This window comes from Jaculus jaculus, chromosome 11 (assembly GCF_020740685.1).
Source record: "Jaculus jaculus isolate mJacJac1 chromosome 11, mJacJac1.mat.Y.cur, whole genome shotgun sequence".
In the NCBI taxonomy this organism is placed as follows: Eukaryota; Metazoa; Chordata; class Mammalia; order Rodentia; family Dipodidae; genus Jaculus; species Jaculus jaculus.
Genome location: NC_059112.1, coordinates 18,132,788 through 18,145,323, shown reverse-complemented (window position 1 = coordinate 18,145,323; position 12,536 = coordinate 18,132,788).

The window sequence follows — 12,536 nt, the reverse complement described above, 5'->3', positions numbered from 1 at the left end:
GGTCAGCCTGGGCTACAGTGAGACCCTGCCTCGAAAAACAAACAAACAAAAAATAAAATAAAATAAATAATTAAAGCACATAACATAAAATTGGCATCCTTCACACAATCAAAGTTAGTGATTACTGTTGTCACCATTTTAAAACCTTGTTTCTTGCCAGATCTTGTGGCCCATACTTACAATCTCAGCACTTACGAGGCTGAGGCATCAGGATCACCACAAGTTGAAGACCTACCTGGGCTGATGTTAACCCACTATATATACTAAAACATCAAGCTCTTGTTCCCTCAGCTCCCAACTTTCCTTGAATTTCAGGCATTCTAACCAGAGAGGTAGCCAGGAAAATGCACATATTCAAATGTTTTCTTCTCCTTAGTTACTTTTCCTATGTTTGTGCTTTGCCATTGGCATGACCACCAGTTTCATATTGTTAAAAAATAAAATAAAATGTGGACTGGAGAGATGGCTTAGCAGTTAAGGTGTTTGCCTGCCAAAGTCAAACGATCCTGGTTCGATTCTCCAGGACCCACATAAGCCAGATGAGCAAGGGGTACATGCATCTGGAGTTCATTTGCAGTGGCTGGAGGCCCTGGCACACCCATTCTCTCTCTCTCCTCTCTCTCTCCTCTCTCTCTTCCTCTTTCTCTCTCTCAAATAAATAAATAAAATATATTAAAAATAAATAAAATGCTAAATGAAAGATTGATATATTGGAATGACTATATGCACACTCTATGTATTCTAATAGTTTTTTATTTTAAAATATTTTGGGGGCTGGAGAGATGGCTTAGCAGTTAAGCACTTGCCTGTGAAGCCTAAGGACCCCGGTTCGAGGCTTGATTCCCCAGGACCCACGTTAGCCAGATGCACAAGGAGGCGCACGCATCTGGAATTCGTCTGCAGTGGCTGGAAGCCCTGGCATGCCCATTCTCTCTCTCTCTCTCTCTCTCTCGCTCTCTCTCTACCTCTTTCTCTGTCTGTCACTTTCAAATAAATAAATAAAAATAAACCAAAAAAAAATTTAAAAGCAACTCCGTAAACTTCATAATCTGCTGTCCATTAAAATCTGTGATTTAAAATATATATATATTTGGGCTGGAGAGATGGCTTAGCGGTTAAGCACTTGCCTGTGAAGCCTAAGGACCCCGGTTCGAGGCTCGGTTCCCCAGGTCCCACGTTAGCCAGATGCACAAGGGGGCGCATGCGTCTGGAGTTCGTTTGCAGAGGCTGGAAGCCCTGGCGCTCCCATTCTCTCTCTCTCTCCCTCTATCTGTCTTTCTCTCTGTGTCTGTCACTCTCAAATAAATAAATAAATAATTTTTATATATATATATTTCATTTTTATTTATGTATTTGAGAGAGAGAGAATGGGTGTTTCAGGTCCTAGCCACTGCAAACAAACTCCAGAAGCATGCACCACCATGTGCATCACTGAACCTGGGTCCTTGGGTTTCATAGGCAAGTACCTTAACTGCTAAGCCATCTCTCCAGCCCCACATTTAGTAGTTTTAGCTGATGTTATAAATTGCTGCTGAAGGAATCTGTGGCCATCAGTGCTAAAGCATGGGAGCTGTGATATCTTCCACTTTTGTTTCTCCCCAATAGATCACCAAATCTCTCCTGAGAGAGTCCTTAGAAAGAGGCTCTTGGTGCGTCTCTTGCTCCTGAATCCCCAGGGCCTGAAGCAATGCCCAGCAGGCAGCAGCCACTTTACAGCCACCTGTATATAATTAGTAGCATCCATGATCATGATGCATGTTGCTGGGTGTTCCACAATGCTCTGCTGAAGACAGCTGACACACAAAATGTATTTTTGAGGGACTGAGCTCCTACATTGAGCCCCACAGTACCAGGCTAAACTTTAAAATGGAGTCACTCATCCTTAATGCCACATAAGCAAACTAAAACATTAGGGAAACATGTAAATGCTCAAACAGACAAGCTTTTCCTGCAAATAGGAAGCCAGGGCAACAAGGGCTTCTTCTATACTAAAACCTTACCAAATAATAATAATAATAACCTGGGGACTGATGAGATGGCTTAGACACTTGCCCACGAAGCCTAAGGACCCATGTTTGATGTCTCTCCAGATCCCACATAAGCCAGATGCACCAAGGTGAGGCAAACGCAAGGTCTCACTTGCCCACTAGGTGGTGCAAGTGTCTCGAGTGGACGGCCTGCCTTTCCTAATCCATCAGGAGGCCCACCTCTCTCATGCCAAGACTCATAAGCCTCCTAATATTTTCCCACTTAAGTTCCCTTCTTTCACAAGACTAGCAAAATTACACTCTTTGAAATTTTACAATCAGTAGTTCCTGTGGGTGACTGGATGGAGCGTTGAATCTATCACATCAGACTTGAATTTCCATGACCTAAGAGAGCCTTTGGCCTCCTCAGTGAGTAATTTTAGCAGCATCCCTAATGGAACTCATTATGGTTTGCTAGTGGTCCCTTTTATAGACTGGAGAGACTTCAAAAACCACTTGAGCCACTCCCTATTTTAATTTAACACAGTCCTGAGTTGCAAGATGATAGATGCGCTGCCTACCAACCGAAGCGGGAAGGACGTTTCTTCTTGCACACAGATCGGGACATTGGGACCTGGCTGCAAATATCAGCAAGCATGTGCTTCGGTTTAATTGGACAGATTCACGATCTGGGTCATTTTTTTAAATTATATTGGCTTTGTTTATAGGGATGCTTGTACACTCCAATCTCTTGAAACCATCCTCTTGAGAGCCATAATATTAGGCTAAGATGCTGCAGCCTCTCCAAAGTGTAAATGATCAGAAAACATCTATCTGTCTATCAAATGTAAAATGCTCTGCCTTTAGCTAAAACGACAAAAAAGCTCAAACACTCGCATGACTGTGAGTATTCCGTTACTATGTGTGGGAATTTGAATAGATGTCCCCCAATACATTCAGGAGTTTATTAAATCTTGTACTTTGGATCTTCAGCCGCCTGGCTGGAGGAGGTGTCACCGGGCCAGTCCTGGGGTCCAGCCTTAAGGTATTTGTTGCTGAAGGCAGATCTGAATTCCAGCAAGACAAATGCAAAGTGGTTGAGTTTCTGAGGTTCCCAGAGTGTGCCTGCCTGTGATGTTGATGGCGGTTGTTTTCTCTCTCTGCGTGGACCTGTGAAAGGGGGCCAGCTTCCTCCACCATTGTTGTAGCCAGGTTCGCATCGCTGGCAGAAATCACCTGACCAAGAGCAAGTTGTGGGAAAAATGGGTTTATTTTGGCTTACAGGCTCCAGGGGAAGCTTCATGATGGCAGGGGAAATGATGGCATGAGCAGAGGGTGGACATCACCCCCTAGCCAACTTAAGGTGAACAACAGCAACAGGAGAGTGTGCCAAACATGGCAAGGGGAAACTGGCTGTAACACCCATAAGCCCGCCCCCAACGATACACCGCCTCCAGGAAGCGCTAATTCCCAAATCTCCATCAGCTGGGAACCTAGCATTCAGAACACCTAAGTTTATGGGGGACACCTGAATCAAACCAACACAACCATTATGGGACTTCCCCTAGATCTATAAGCTCCAATAGATCCCTTCCTCCTGTAACTTGTGTCTGGTTTGGAAGTTCATCCCAGCAACTTGAGGCTGACTAGGGCACCAGGGGAAGTAGAGCCAGTGATGATCACTGAGGTTGGAGCTCATGCCCTAACTGTGTTTACTCTGCCACCTGGGTGAAAGATGGGCAATAGGGAGGGGCTACAAGACAAAGCCTAATGGGAGGCCATTGTTTTAGACTAGTGACTGGCTCCAATGAACCAGGCTAAAAATCGCAATGTTACCAAGCATGCTAAAGGCTACCTAAACTAACGGAAACTTTAAAGAAGTAGATGGTTCCTGAATCAGAGCAGTATTTTACTGAAAACAGGCAATGCTATCCTAGAGAAGACCCTCTGCTTTTCATCCTTACAAAGAAAAAAATAAAGTAAGCTGATATTAACCAGCCTTCCCCCATTATTCTATTTTCTCATTCTCACCTTATAAAACCTCGGGCTCTGTTACTGCCCAGTGGGGGTGCTCATTCCAAGTGGGAGCTAACATACATAATTCATCAACTAAGAATTAAAGTAACCATGGGATACTGTTTACAATCATGTAAGTTGTTAATTAGAAAAAGAAAGAAAGAAAGGAAGAAAGAAAGAAAGAAAGAAAGAAAGAAAGAAAGAAAGAAAGAAAGCAAGCAGGCAGGCAAGCAAGCAAGCAGGGCTGGAGAAATGGCTTAGTGGTTAAGTGGTTTGCCTGCAAAGCCAAAGGACCCAGATTCGATTCCCCAGGATCCACATAAGCCAGATGCACAAGGAGGTGCATGTATCTAGAGTTCGTTTGCAGTGTCTGGAGGCCCTGGCATGCCCATACCCCTCCCTCAAATAAATAAAGAAAACTAAAAAAAAAATTAGAGCCAATTAGATCAATAACTAAACTTGTCATAACTTTTCCATTTTGACAAAGTGAATGTATTGCTTTAAGCTGCGTTCTGAAAAAAAAAGAATGCAAAAATAACTCTCTTTCACTTAGGTTTTCATAGCACTGTAATTTGTTCATATAAACAAGGCCATTAAGTCCTATGAAATTGTTTTGTTTTCCATCAGAACAATATACTATTTGTTTTATTACAATGTTCTAGCATTAATCCCCTAACTGTTGAGTTTCGCAGTTAGGCAAAATGTTTTCCAATCTCCAGATTATATCCTTTAAGTTCTTTAAAAACCCTCTATTCAAAAGTCACACTTAGCAGGGAGTCTTCTGAACTGTCAAATGGAGAAAATTGGAAACAGCTTAACAACCCCAAAGAACAATATTTCATAAAATCCTATGGAGTGAAAAGTCAGATCCCGTGGGGCCACCTTGCTGCGTTAGGCAATTCCAGAAAGCATTAACTCTTTGGGATTCTCTGTCGAGTATTTAATGGGCAGAAGTTCCTTGTCAAGTGTCCCTCAAGACTTTTGAGTGACCACGTACGTGTTTGTCTAAAATGCTCTGTGGCTTCCATTTGAATTGACTGTGCTCGAGAAGGCTCAGAGGACAGACTTGCATTCCTGCTGGGGGAATCACATGGCCTTGAGGCATAGAGTCTAGGTGTTGAGTCTCCAGTCAAATCAACTCACATTGTTTTGCTTCACAAAAACAGCACACATATGCCAGGAATAACAGATAAGCAATGAAAGGTCAGTCCACATCTATATTTGACTCCCAAAGTACGAGACTTGTGGAATGAAAATATCCTAAGGCACTTTCATTTTTATCACTGCGATTACATACCGGGAAGACATGAACCTAACATGGGTTGTGCGTTTTATATATCTGCCGCCAGGTGGACATTTGCAATTGAAAGTCGTAGCTAGATTAAGAGATAGATCGTGTCCATCATAGCTGACAGCAAATCTCCAAATTTATTCTTATAGATATGAGCAGTGCTAAACCACATAAATATATTTTTGTGTGCCCTGTGTTAAGATTTTTAAACAGGCCAATAAGGAAAAGAAAAGATTTCAATGAAGAAGAAAAGAGGAAAGCTGATAACCATTCATTTTCTAATGACAAATTACCAGCTTAATGAATGCCATTTTCTCTTTATATATATATATATATGGTATACATATATGTTATATTTAGGTGTCCCAGCTTCAGAGTTACCCAGCACCTTTTTGTTCTTGACATTTATCTGGCATTTTAATAGAAAGCTCATGTATTTCATCGAAGATGTACCTGATTTCCCAGACAGACCATCATTTGTGGAGGGGAGTGGGATAATACCCGGAGCTGAGTGATATTACAAGACATCCTCTAGCTACGCTAAGTGTCAGCTAGGAAGCATCCTGTGGTGTTTTGAGTCCAGAATTGGTCCCCAGCTGCTAACCATGCACGCGCAGCCTGCAGGACCATGAGGAGGTGTGGGGTCCCTGTACGAAGAAGATCACTGGGGGCGGCTGCTTCCTGTCTCCTTTGCTTCCTGGTCTGACTGCAAGGAATTCTATGACACGTTTTGGCCACCATGGAGCCCCTCCACCATGCCTCCCCTGCCATAAACTACACCCTCCAAAGCTGTCAGGCAAAATAAACCTCCCTGAAGTTGCTTCTCTCAGGTCTTTTGTCACAGCAACAATAAAAGTAGCTGATGCGTATATTACACATTAAACCGTCTCTCAAACAAAACATTCCTGTGTATGTATCTGACCTTGAATTTATGTTGTTTAAATAGGAGGATTCTTAGACAAATAATCTTCGTACACACACCGCCATTTGTGATAATTTTCATTGTTATCACTGTTATTATAGCGATGTCCACAGAAAATTCTCTTTTCTCCCTTTAAAGTACGTGTGCTATCTTTTCCAGTAGTAATGTCCCAGGTCTTTAAACTCTGACAAGCTGAGCTTCAAGCAAGTCCAAGTGCTGCTATGCTCATGCTGCCGTTAGGTGTTGGGAAATCTTGATTTTATGGGGCTCACAGTAAAGAGACCATCATGAGTCTCAGATGAGACTTTAGGCTGTGGACTTTTGAACAAGTGTTGGGACTGATGAAGACTTTGGGGACTCTTGGACCAAGTGCATTTTGTATAATGAGATGTCCATGAGCACATAGGGGTCAGGAGTGGCATCCACTGGTTTGAACGTGAACTGTCCCCCATAGCTTCATGTGTTTTTGATTAAGCCTCATACTCAATCCTCAGCTGCGAGAGACTTTGGGAGGAGGAGCCTTGCCGGAGGAGTTACGTCTGGAGGCATACATACCCTGAGGTTTAGTCATCCAGCCCCCTGGCTACAGTCAGGTAACTCTCACTGTTCCTTTCCAGTCGACATGACAAGATGTGATGGTCAGCCTCTGCTCTACCATGCTTCCCCTTCAAAGACGGCACTTCTCCTCAGGACTGCGAGTTGGAATGAACTCTTTCCTCCTACCATCTGTTTCTGGCAGGGTGTTTAGCCTAAACAATGACAAGGTAGCTGTCACGCTACTCTTGAGCAAGTTATTCCACCTCCCTGAGCTTCGATTATCTCATCTACCATTGATTCCGCCAGATTAAGCTGCCATAGCATCAAAAATGCCACAGGCAGGTGGTTCAACCAGCAACACTTTATTTATTTATTTATTTATTTATTTTGGTTTTCTGAGATAGGGTTTCACTCTAGTTAGGGCTGACCTGGAATTCACTATGTAGTCTCAGGATGGCTTCGAACCCACGATGGTCCTCCTACCTCTGCCTCCCAAGTGCTGGGATTAAAGGCGTGCGCCACCACGCCTGGCTAGCCAGCATCATTTTTGTCTCACAATTCTGGAGGTTGGGATTCTGAAGTCAGAGTGCCTGGCTTTCTCTGGCATGTGTGTGTAAGCCTTAGTCCTTTTTATTCTTATAAGGACTAATTCCATCATGAGACTCCCCACTTCATGACAGCATCACTTCCGCAAGCCCCGCCTTCCATTACTATTGAGGATGTATGACAACGTGAACTTTGGCCATACAAACATATGCTTCATAATATGCAGATTAAAAATGATCCACACAGGGTAGCTCTGAGGTGGCAAATAAGATAATGTACCCAAAACTGAGTATATAGGAAGTATTCAGCATGTGTTCCATATTGATTATTCAGCACTATTTGACAGCTATTCAGGGGCTAGAGAGATATCTCAGTGGTCAAGGCTCTTGCCTACAAAAGCTAACAACCTGGGTTCAATGCCCCAGTACCCACAGAAAGCCAGATGTACAAAGTGGTACATGTATCTGGATTTTGCAGTGATTAGAGACCATCACATGCCTATTATCTCTCTCTCTCTCTGTCTCTCTTTCTCTCTCTCTTTCTCTTTCTCTCTTTCCCTCTCTCTCTGCATACAAATAAATAAAACACTTTTGAAAGTTATTCAGATTGGAGGTTCTGACCACCGCTTTTTTTTTTTCTAAAAATTCTGCAACCTTCTTAATCTAAAATCTGTTCATTTTCCCCTTCTACAATGTCTGATCAAAATACTATTTTCATAAATTTTAAAAAGCCTCTAACATTTACTATCTTGTCTCCACAATCACTCAGCATTTCTCTGTTCTTAGCATTTATTAGGAAACCAAGAAGAAAGATTTAGTTTAGGGCTTGCTTCACCCTTCTGAGTGAATTCCATCAATGTAATTAGTTGTGTAGTTCATCACAGAAGAGCCCGTTTTCACATACAGATTATCATTAAAGAAGGAGGGCCAAAGGCTGGAGAGATGGCTTAGTGGTTAAGGCACTTGCCTGTGAAGCCTGAGGACCCATATTCCACTCTCCAGGTCTCACATAAGCCAGACACACAAGGTGACAAAAACACACAAGGTTGCATGTGCACACAAGGTGGCGCAGGCATCTGGAGTTTGATTGCACTGTCTGGAGGTCCTGGTGGGCCAATTCTCTCTCTCTCTGTCTGCCTCTTTCTCTCTCTCTCTCACACACACACAAAAGATAGGGGCTGGAGAGATTGCTTAGCAGTTAAGGCGTTTGCCTGAAAAGCCACAGAACCTCAGTTTGATTCCCTGGGACCCACGTTAGCCAGATGCACAAGGGAGCACATGCGTCTGGAGTTTGTTTGCAGTGGCTGGACGCCCTGGCGCACCCATTGTCTCTCTCTCTCTCCCTCCCCCCCCCAAATAAATAAATAAACATAATAGTTTTTAAAAAAGAAGGGGGACAGCAGTATATTCAACTCTGTTTTATACTACAACAGCCAACTGCTAGGATGCATTTCCATTAAACAGCGGCTTCCCAGGGGTGTGTCCAGGCAGAGATAGCTTTACAAGAATCAATTTTCACATTCTAAAATTTTCTCTTTGCTGGAATTATATACTTAAAGTCACAAGCAAGGTGAAGACAGTCATCAAGATTTTTCCTTTCCCTCCTACCCTTTCATAATGGCCCTTTTTTAATTAACAAAAAGCCACACACATGTCTTATTCATTTTGTACTGCACACAGACCCAGGCAGTAGAACATCTGGGATCCCAAACATATAGACAATTCAAACCAGATTCCCCATAACTATCTCACCTTCTCACCTTCAAATGTTGTCAAAGAATGCACTGTTCCCTTAAAGGGTAAAATTGAAACAATATAAACAGTAAAGTCTGCAGATCTCCCGCAAAGGCATTGTGTTTTGACTGTTTGCCTGCCTGCCAGTCCATCTTACTACCTTAAAGGTAGAAAGAGCTGGACGTGATGGTGTATGCCTTTAATTCCAGCATTCTGGACACAGATGTAGGAGAATCGTTGGGAGTTCAAGGCCAGTCTGAGACTAATTCCAGGTCAGCCTGGGCTAGAGTGAGACCCTACCTCAAAAAAATGAAAGAGAGAGAGAGAGAAGAAGAAGAAAAAGGAGGAGGAGGAGAAGAAGGAGAAGAGGAAAGAAGGAAGGAAGGAAGAGAGGGAGGGAAGGAGTGAGAGAGAAAGGGAAAAACAAAAAACAATAGAAAGAAAAGATGAGATTTCAAAGTTGCCAGCTCTAGTAGCTACCCTCATCTCCTCTGATGACAGCTGAAGGTCGAGGTCACAATAAGCAAAGGCACTATCTTCCACGTCTGAATATTGGCGAGCAGCAGACAGCCTGGACTAATAAGGAGGTGAGTGTCCTGGCATTTCCCCTGGCACACCTCCGCCAGGAGAAGGAGGGCAGCGAAGTCATGGAGATGCTCAGCAGGTGTGACTAGGGGAACCTACCTCTCGCTCTGGCCAGAGGAATGTGGGGGGGGGGTCCTGCAAAGCAGAGAGAAGGGGAATCCTCGGCTCTGCTGCCTGCCCTGGCGCTCCTCCGGAAAACAGCCCGCGTTCTGATGTTGCTCTCACGGCCAAGGGGCAGCTGCAGCAGTTTGCTACTGGCTCTGGGGGGTAAAAAGAGGGACCCTGGGAGTCAGAGACACAGCAGACCCACAACGGAGGAGGAAATGAAAGAACAAGGTTCCACTGAGTCCAAGCTTATCCCCCCCAGAAAATGACCGGGTACCATTCCCAGAAGTGGGGACCGTGAATGCCCCTATTGGTTGGTAATAGATCCACTCATGGGCTCTCTGTGCCTTTCCCTGATAGGTTATTATGGTGATGTTAACAGTAAACTGGTATATTTTCAAATAACTGAATATTCTCATTACAATAAATCTTCCTCTACTTCTGCGCATTTACTTACATGAGTAAGTTTTTAAAGCATTGTCATATAGACAAAAACATTAATTCTATTAATTTCCTGATGCATTCAAAACAGACCAGTTTAATAAACAAAGCAAACACATCAAGGAAATGAACTTCTGAGGAAGACGAGCACCTTCTACAATTTAAGCTTGGCAAGGGTCGCATGTAAGGTGAGTGGTAATTTATAAACATTTATAAAATTTAAATCATAGTTATGACAAATTAATTAAAAAGAAACTATTGATACTAACAGTCCCAGAACTGAATGGGAACTGTGGGTGGGTGGGTGTGTCTGTGGGCATGTGCACAGCCTTGAGGGTCGTTCCCAGAAATTCTCTCTCTCTCTCTCTGTCTCTGTCTCTCACTTTTCTTTCTGTTTTGTGTCTTGGTTTTTTGGCTTGTTTGTTTGTTTGGTTTGGTTTGGGTTTTCAGGGTAGGGTCTCACTCACTCTAGCCCAGGCTGACCTGGAATTCACTGTGTAGTCTCATGGTGGCCTCGAACACACAGAGATCTTCCTACCTCTGCATCCCAAGTCTGGGATCAAAGGCGTGTGCCACCACCTCCAGTCCCTTTCTTTTTTTTTTTTTCTCAATAAGTCTCTCTCCTTCCCAATGTTGGGATTATAATCACACACCATCTCACTTGTTATTGTTTTTTTGTTGTTGTTGTTGTGTTTTATTTATTTATTTCTTTATTTGAGAGTGACAGACAGAGAGAGAAAGAGGCAGAGAGAGAGAATGGATGCACCAGGGCCTCCAGCCACTGCAAACGAACTCCAGACACATGTGTCCCCTTGTGCATCTGGCTTACGTGGGTACTAGGAAATTGAACCTCAAACTGGGATCCTTAGGCTTCATAGGCAAGCCCTTAACTGCTAAGCCATCTCTCCAGCCCTTGTTTTTTTGTTTTTAATCATGGTTTCTGAGGATTCAACTTGTATCCTTATACTTGCACAGCAAGCACTTTACCAAGTTAGCTCCCCAGCCCCTGGAAAAAAAAAAAATTAAAAACTGCTTTCCATTTTTCTACACAGTGTTGTTTCAGAGATGTAGGATATATCAATAAAAATACTTTTAGGCATTTAAAACTATTGAACATTCTGTGACAGAAGAGAAAGAGAAAGAAGTTGCTGGTGAAAACGACACTTCACTGTCATAAGGAAGAGCTTAGGATTCTGAATGACTGGTGTGAGCAAGGAGACAGTGCAGTTTCATTTACACTAGAACATTCAACTGCGTAAATCCAACAGCTTTGTTTTAAAATGAGAACTGTTAGCATACCCATATTGGATTTCATCCTCCGCCACTATTTCCATTCATGATTACACTTTTTTTTTTTTTAAGATATTAACTTGAAATTGCACGAGAGGCCATTTTCCAAATATTTGGAAGAGCACAGCTGCGAAACATATCTGCATCTGGACCGCGTCCTCCCTGAGAACGCAGCTCTCGTCTCGCTTAAATGTGTGTGGGGTTCAGACGCAAAATAAACATACGGATGAGGCAGGCAGATGAAAACGAAGACTTCAAATTCCTTCCCAATTGCTGAGCTCAGGGAAGTCAAAGTTGCAAAGATGACAGTGTAATTTCCATAATGAGGCCTTGATTTCAGAAGGTTCACAGATTTTTCTGTGTGATGGTCTAGTTCCAGTGGGAGGCCCAGAGTTGAAGTTCAGACTCTATAATGCCTGAATTACCAGGCAACCACCACTTCGTTGTTACTCAATTCCCAGAACTATTTAAGTTTAATGAACCTTGCCCACCCAAAGCACACGGAGGTACCTTCTCCTTCCATGTGAAAGGAGGAAAAAGTGGCAAATGATTCCACATGGATCTGTAAAGGCGTATCTGATAGGATTAAATAGATTACCAAAGGAGGGATCAATCTGGGTTTAGAATGGGAATATATAATTCTTTGCATCATTTAGAATGTGAATATTAGGGCTGGAGAAATGGCTTAGAGGTTAAGGCACTTGCCTACAAGGCCAGAGGACCTAGGTTCAATTCCCCGAGATCCATTTAAGCCAGATGCCCAAGGGGCACATGCATCTGGAGTTTGTTTGCAGTGGCTGGAGGTCCTTGCATGCCCATTCTCTCTCTGTCTGCCTCTCTTCTCTCTCTCTCTCTGCTTACAAATAAATAAATAAAATTTAAAAAAATAGAATGTGAATATCAACATCCTTGTTGACATGATCAAAATAAACCATCAATCAAAACAGGCTTAGAATGATACACTTATGATTATATTTATATTTTAAAAATTAGATTTTTTCTTAAAAATATTTATTCATTTATTTGAGAGAGAAAAAGAGGCAGAGAGAAAGAGAGAAGGAGAGAATGGGCACACCAGGGCCTCCAGCCACTGCAAACAAACT